The sequence below is a fragment of the Bos taurus genome, chromosome 14 (assembly GCF_002263795.3).
Source record: "Bos taurus isolate L1 Dominette 01449 registration number 42190680 breed Hereford chromosome 14, ARS-UCD2.0, whole genome shotgun sequence".
NCBI classification, from domain to species: Eukaryota; Metazoa; Chordata; class Mammalia; order Artiodactyla; family Bovidae; genus Bos; species Bos taurus.
Genome location: NC_037341.1, coordinates 9077252 through 9085704, shown reverse-complemented (window position 1 = coordinate 9085704; position 8453 = coordinate 9077252).

Sequence of the window (8453 nt, the reverse complement as noted above, 5' to 3'; positions counted from 1 at the left end):
CCCTTTGGCTTCTGAGTCATTTGAACACTTGGAAAAAAGTACGGGTGGGTTCAGGAAGCTGCCATATTTCAGCTCTAGCTGCCCTGTGATCTGAGCAGTAAATGTACTTCAGTAGTCACTCACTGCCTATTGACTCACCTGGGTCAACTATTGTTTAATAGGGAAGGAACAATTTAAAGGCCAGGGGAATTTAGGATGATTTTAGCTCCCTGGGAATCTAACTCCCAAAGGATTGTGACTTATACATATTCTGCTTTAGAACATGTTTTTTATTTATTTATTTTAATTGGAGGCTAATCACTTTACAATATCGTGGTGGATTTTGCCATACATTGACATGAATCAGCCACGGGTGAACATATGTCCCCCATCCTGAATCCCCTCCCACCTCCCTCCCCATCCCACCCCTCTGGGTTGTCCCCGTGCTCCAGCTTTGAGTGCCCTGTTTCATGCATCAAACTTGGACTGGTCATCTCTTTCACATATGGTAATATACATGTTTCAACGCTATCCTCTCACATCATCCCACCCTTGCCTTCTCCCACAGAGTCCAAAAGTCTGTAGAACATGTTTTTAGGACAAAGTTTGAACGGTAATACAGAGTGATCACGCTACCCCAGGGGCACACAAGGGGCTGCTAAATATGATTGTGCGTGTTGCACACTGTGCCAAGGAGTTGTGTGTGCCGACGGGATAAGGAGGGGTTGAAATGCAGCCAGGGCTCAACTCCCAAGCTTGCCTTCTGCCGAGCTGCGTCAGCCTGGAGGAAGGGACACTTTCTGCAATTTATTCTCCCAGAGGCAAAGGCTGCCCCGTGTCCTGGTGGCCTGGCATAGGTACCTAGGGCCGTGGTGAACCACCCTACTTGTGGGCAGGCCTTGGTATTGGGGAAGGTGTCCTAGAGGAGAAGACATTTGTAGGCCAGAGGATCTCTACTCTGTGAACTTGCTCCAGGACCCCCAGCACAGCCTCTGCTGGCTGTAAGATAAATGTTTGCTGAATAAATGTAGAAGGAGAGGGTGAGAGTTCTTTGAGATTCACACTCAACTGAAGCATTCTCTAATATTCTGCTTCTTATCTGTCAGACACAATTCTCTGCTTATAATCTTTTTTAACCAGTTAAGTTCTTACAGCAGGTTAACTTTCAAGGTTGGACAGACCCTCAGATTGCACTGGCTCTTCTGCTAGAAAGTGGTATGCCCTGGAAACTCTGTGGGTGGCAGCTAAAAGCATTTCTGGGACCCATAAAGTCATACCCACATGACCGAGGCTGATGGTGTTGATGTCACACTACCAGGCACTTACTGAGTCTGATTTGTAATTGTTACCATCACCCAGCAAGAGGATGCCAAAGATTTGAGCTCAGAAGAGGAGGTGGAATCATCTAGTCCGAACTTTCTTTTTATAGATGAGATCAGTGAGACTTCAAGACTGGCCGTTTATGGTAAAAAACGTTCCACTTCCCAGATCCAGGGCTCATTATATTAACAATATCACTCAGGAGGTGTTGTAAGGAGTGAATAAGTTAATCCATGACCATGCACGACACTTATAAGTGCCTGATGGAGAGAAATGGCCCCAAATCATCAGTAATCACAACGATGGCGTCCAGCACCAGAAAGGCTCAAGAAATAGCTATTGCAATGAAGGTTCCAATTCCCCGTTGGAGTAGAAACCCCTGTTTGGTGAAATGCAGGAGGGGGTCCGCTTAGCACCGCGGATGTTGTTTTCTTCTCTTGTGACACTCATTTCAGGGACATAGCCTCCTGAGTAGTCCTGACACTCAGAGAACAGGCCGAGGGTGATTTTTATTGGAACTGCAGCTATATTTATTGGATTTTCAAGCATGTATTTTATTAGACTACAAATGAGCAGAAATGACCTTATTACAGACATAACCATGACTCAGCTCTAAGATTTTTTAAAGTAGGTTATGGTTGGGGCGACAGGGTGTTGGTGTTTAATGGGACAGAGTTTCCGTTGGGGAAGCTGGAAATTCTGGAGATGATGGAGTTAATGTTCACACAACAATGTGAATGCACTTAAAAATGGTTAAAATGGTAAATTATATGTTACGTATATTTAACTACAATTAAAAACAAAGTTATAGACCCCAGCACCTCATTCCTTTAAACGCCACGTTTCGTCGACTGGGTCATTCTTTGTGCTGGGTCTCCATCAACACTAAGCTTGGCGTTGAGCCCTGGCTGCGTGTCAGCCTCTACTTGTCCCATCGGCACACACACCACCCTTGCACAGTGCACAATGCGTACAGCAGTACCTGGCCACCCTGTGTGTGCCACTGGGGTAGCATGACCACTCTGTATTATCATTCAAACTTAGTCCTAAGAACATGACATGCGGAATATGCGTAAGTCAACCATCCATCTCACATTCCTTTGGAAGTCAGAGCATCTCCTTCCTCCCTCTCTTCCTCCATCCTCACCCTCTCCTCCTTCCTACATCCTTCCCTCTCTTCTTCCATCCCTAACCCTCTTCCCCCCTCCCTCCCTTCTTCCCTCTCTCCCTCCACTGCACCATCAGGAGAAGGGGCTGCCTACCGTGAAGGTCCCACTGGAAAGCTGCTGAACGAATGACGCCTGGCTTTGAACAGGATGGGGACTGAGTCCTTTATACCCCAGGGAAAGACCCTTCGTCATGCAACCCTCCTCCCCCTCCTCATATCAAGAGGACAGCCTTTCATGAACCTGGCAGGTGGGCTGCCTCTGTGGGGGAGGAGGAATTATAATGCCCTGGCTTGGACCAGGTGAAGGCTCCATATTAAAGGGCCCACCCCGAGCCTCAGAAGAGACCCAGGCTCTAATTAGAGAACAATGACTCCCCTGTTCCACGCCCCCCAGCTCACCTCAAAGGCTTGGAGGCCCAGAGATTATGTCTTGGGGTCATCAGGAGAGCTCTGATGAAACTCACACGGGCCCTCCTTCAGGAGAAGGGCCTGCTTTGTCTGCTCTAGTTAATTTCCCAGTGAGAGGATCTCTGGGGTGATTCTTCTTCTGTGTTTCTGGCCTCGGGCCTGGGAATATGATACCTTTAGGGGTTTTCTGCGCAAGCGGTGGGGTAGGGCAAGATGAGGCTTCATAATCAGACATCCTAGGTTCCCTGCCCGCTCTGCTTACTCATTCGGAGTAGGGCATGGAGCTTGTTACTGCTCAGCCTTGGCTCTGCATCCATGGGGGAATAATCCTACCAGGACCATGAGGATGAGGTGAGCCAGGTACAGTGAGTGGATGGTAACAGAGCCCATTACATCCTAGTTCCTTCTCTTTCCTTCATAGCCCTGTTGGGAATTGTTTCCTTTCCAGATTTAACAAGGAACAATAACATTTACTGAGTGCCTATTACGTACTGCAAGTATTTTTTACAAGATTTTGTCTTTTTCATCCCAATAGCAGTGGGATGCAGCACTAGCTCTGTTTTACAGATGGGATGAACAGTGAATGCATTAGTCTGAGTTCAAGTACGATGGGATTATTCTTGGCATCCAGGTGAGCCTGGCTGCGAACCCCGTAAGCTGTTCCCTCCATCACTACCTCCTGGAGAACCAGGGCCCGTCCAACAGTCTAATCTGGGAAGAACTGAGCCTTTACAAAACCCACTGAGGGCTTCTTCACATAAGCAGTTGTCCTTGTGCACTGAAGCTTTTCTTTATAGATTGTCAATTATTGCTCAGCGTCTCATGTGCACAGAGGAATGAAGCTATGCGGTGCCCATCCTTTCTTACTAGCACAGAAGACACTCCATCTCTAATAAAACAATGGGAGTCAATGGATCAGTGTGGCAAAAATTCACCTTTTCAGCATCTCCAGAGCATAACCACTGCTTAGGGCCAAGGCATAATGACAGTCACCATAGGTGTTCTTCTGGACTTTTCTTGGGATTTGAGAAGCTCATTTTCTTCCCATAGCCAATAACAGGGTATCTCAATTTAGCACTATGGATATTTTGGATCAAATGATTTTCTGTTGTGCGGGTGTCCTGTGCATCATAGGGTGTGTTGCTTGCATCCCTGGGCCTCCACCTATGAGAAACCAGTAGCAGTTCCCCTCCCCAAGTTGTGACAGACAAAAACGTCTCTAGACATTGCCAAACAAACCTCCCTGCGGGTCCAAATCACCCCTGATTAAGGTTCACTGGCCTACAATTTCCCTGGATCCTTGGCCTTTCCCTTCTCTGTTGGTGGAAAAGGGTGAAAAGCAAAGTTTTCTCCAGAACTCAGGCATAAGAAGGAAAAGGCTGTTGGATGGGAGCCTGCAACAGAAAGAAAGGCAATGCCAAAGAACGTTCAAACTATCGCACAACTGCACTCACCTCACATGCTAGCAAAGTAATGCTCAAAATTCTCCAAGACAGGCTTCAGCAGTATGTGAACTGTGAACTTCCAGATGTTCAAGCTGGATTTAGAAAAGGCAGAGGAAGCAGAGATCAAATTGCCAACATCTGCTGGATCATCAAAAAAGCAAGAGAGTTCCAGAAAAACATATACTTCTGCTTTATCGACTACGCTGAAGCCTTTGACTGTATGGATCACAACAAATTGTGGAAAATTCTGAAAGAGATGGGAATACCAGACCACCTGACCTGCCTCCTGAGAAATCTGTATGCAGGTCAAGAAGCAACAGTTAGAGCTGGACATAGAACAACAGACTGGTTCCAAATCAGGAAAAGAGTATGTCAAGGCTGTATATTGCCACTCTGCTTATATAACATGCAGAATACATCATGCTAAATGCCAGGCTGGATGAAGCACAAGCTGGAAATAAGATTGATGGGAGAAGTATCAATAACCTCAGATATGCAGATGACACCATCCTTATGGCAGAAAGTGAAGAAGAACTAAAGAGCCTCTTGATGAAAGTGAAAGAGGAAAGTGAAAAAGTTGGCTTAAGACTCAACATTCAGAAAACTAAGATCATGGCATCTGGTCCCATTACTTCATGGCAAATAGATGTGGAAACAGAGACAGATTTTATATTTTGGGGCTCCAATATCACTGCAGATGGTGACTGCAGCCCTGAAATTAAAAGACGCTTGCTCCTTGGAAGAAAAGCTATGACCAACCTAGACAGCATATTAAAAAGCAGACACATTACTTTGTCAACAAAGGTCTGTCTAGTCAAAGCTATGGTTTTTCCAGTGGTCATGTATGGATGTGAGAGTTGGACTATAAAAAAAGCTGAGTGCCAAAGAATTGATGCTTTTGAACTGTGGTATTGGAGAAGACTCTTGAGAGTCCCTTGGACTGCAAGGAGATCCAACGAGTCCATACTAAAGGAAATCAGTTTTGAATATTCATTGGAAGGACTGTTGTTGAAGCTGAAACTCCAATACTTTGGCCACCTGATGTGAAAAGCTGACTAATGGGAAAAGACCCTGATGCTGGGAAAGATTGAAGGCAAGAGGAGAAGGGGACACCAGAGGATGAGATGGTTGTATGGCATCACCGACTCAAAGGACTTGAGTTTGAGCAAGCTCCGGGAGTTGGCGAAGGTCAGGGAAACCTGATGTGCTACAGTCCCTGATGTGCTGGGATTGCAAAGAGTCGGACACGACTAAGCGACTGAACTGAACTGAATGGGAGCTTAAAGATTAATATAGCACCCAATTTCCTCGCTCACATGAGCCCCCCGCAGAGGGCACCTGTTCCGAAATTGGTGGACTAAGCCACACGCACACACACTCCTCTCCCCCTCGCCTTGTTTCTGTTGTTTAGTTGCTTGGTCCTGTCCAGCTCTGCAACATCATGGAAAGTAGCCCACCAGGCTCCTCTGTCCACGGGATTCTCCAGGCAAGATATTGGAGTGGGTTGCCTTTTCCTTCTCCAGGGCATCTTCCCAACCCAGGGACCAAGCCCCGTGTCTCTTGCTTTGGCAGGCGGGTTCTTTCCCACTGAGCCTCCAGGGAAGCTCATCCCCCTTCCTCCGCCTTTCTTTTTTTCTGTTGCTAGTCTTTCAGGCATGGGTGAAATACACGGAAATGTACTTGTGCTTTGCCTTTTCACAGCTTCTCTTGGATGTATTTTCTTTTCAGGAATGAAGGAAAATTCTTCCATTTTGAGCCATTTTTTATATGTGAATTCTACATAATTGCATGTAACTATAAATATTTTTTAAAGATATCCTTTTGTAAATGTTTAATATTCTGCTAATTTGATTTTGAATTTTATATGTCAGGTATTCTGTTTTGGGATTTTTAAAGAATTTATTATACTTTGTTAAAAAAGGAAAAATTGTACATTTTTAGAATGTGTTTCTGAGTAAATTTAATGTACTGAAAAAAAAAGAATCCTGGTTAGCAATATTCCTTGTGTAGCTTCACCGTCTCCTTCATTGGCTAGGGCACAGTAACTGTCCCATTCTTTTATCTCATCAGAAAACCTCTGGTTTCCCTGAGAGCTCAGTTGGTAAAGAATCCGCCTGCAATGCAGGAGCCCCCGGTTGGATTCCTGGTTTGGGAAGATCCGCTGGAGATGGGATATGCTACCCGTGCCAGTATGCTCAGGCTTCTCTTGTGGCTCAGCTGGTAAAGAATCCACCAGCAATGCGGGAGACCTAGGTTCGATCCTTGAATTGGGAAGATCCCCTGGAAAACGGAAAGGCTACCCACTTCAGTATTCTGGTCTGGAGAGCCATAGACTGTATAGTCCATGGGGTGGCAAAGAGTCAGACACAACTGAGTGACTTTCACTTTCACTTTCAAACCTCTGGTAGCCGCACATGTATGGAGGTGCACTCCCCTGGGCTCCCCCATTGCCCTAAGCACCCCCCACACCTGGGCTTATTCAGCCAGGGAGGGTTGAACCTCCCCTTAACCTCCAGGAGACCGTGGACTCTAGGCTCTGGTCAGTGTCCCTTGGGCCCCCTTTACTTCCTGCAGCAGCTGCTGTTGTGAGAAGGTGTGACCCTAGCAAACTAGCCCTCTGAGCTTTGTCCCCCCTGCATGGGCCTCAGAGGTCCCCCACGCTTGGACTTTTAAGGGTTGTGGTCAACCGTAGTCACCATCCCTAGAGGTTGGGGTAATGGGTTCCACACGGAGTTTCCCCACAAGCAGATAGCCCAAGTGTGGGGATGAAGTCATTCATTGCTCCATCCTCTTATTTTTTCTTTCGCTTCTTACATCATACTTCATTGACTCATGCACTGTCTCACAGCAAAGTCTCCTTAGGGAAGAGGAGCACATGCTGGTGAAGGGGGTTGGGGGGAGCAGAGGCAGAGGACCCTCCTGTGTGCCCCTTAGCAGGCACCCTCCCAGCTCCTGGAGGAAGGTCCAAGAAACAGAGCTGGACAGTCCTCCGCAATCCCCCTCCCCCAGAGGAGCCTGTCCGGCAGTGCTGTTTGTGGGCGCGATACAGTCGGGGGTTTGAGGGGAGGAGGAACTGAGCCACTCGGATTCCCAGTCATCCTCACCCTCCTCTCCTGGGGGTTGTGGGGGAGGCAGAGGCAAGATGGTCTGACATCCTGGCCCCTCCTGGCCCTCTGGTCCAGGTCCTTTCCCTTATGATAAATAACTCTTTGGGGAACCTCAGGGATCCTTTCTTGTTAAAGGTCCCTAATTAATATCAACTTGATCCATCAGAGGATCAGGTCAGATTCACCCACACAGAATGAGCGGTGCTGTGTTTTGTTGTTTTTTTAATTCCTATCCAGGCATGTGCACCTTTGTTTTAGTACATTTATTGCATCTTCATCAGCTTTGCAAACAAAGGGACCTTTGTAGGCTCCAGGAGTCCTGATCACAGCCATTTCTGAGTTTGACATCTGAATGACTTTGAGGATCCCTCAAGTGTCCTGAGAATTAAAAGTAAAACTTTTTGTGTTTGTCCAGACAGGAAAGCATCTGTCTGCTTTTATCCCTAAAGAACATACTGTTCACTGGTCGTGCAAGGGTACTCGAGGGTCTTCAGATGGGGAAGAACTGTCTCCACTTGGATGCTACATGAAAAGTGACTTCTCACTGAAGGGCGGGCATAGATCATAAAGAAGGGAGAATTGATGATCAGCAGCATCCAGGGTGAGTGGGTGGAGGGAAGCTGTCTCCACAGTGTGGAATGAAGGGGTCCAGGCAAGGCCACTGGAGAGAGCTTAGTAATGTTCTGCAGAAACACTTGACATTTACTGGGATAATGGACGTGGAAATTGCATACAGGGACCTGATCCAAAGAGGGAGATGATTCATTGTGTGAGTTGCAGTAGAGGGTTGATGCAAGAGGGCATTCAAACCAAGCATCTTCCAAAGAAAGGTCTGGTCCTTGAAAAGACAACCTTTAACCCTTGAAATATACCACCTGGTGTACTCTCGCCTGGAAAATCCCATGGATGGAGGAGCCTGGTGGGCTGCAGTCCATGGGGTCGCTAAGAGTCGGACACGACTGAGCGACTTTGCTTTCACTTTTCACTTTCATGCATTGGAGAAGGAAATGGCAACCCACTCCAGTG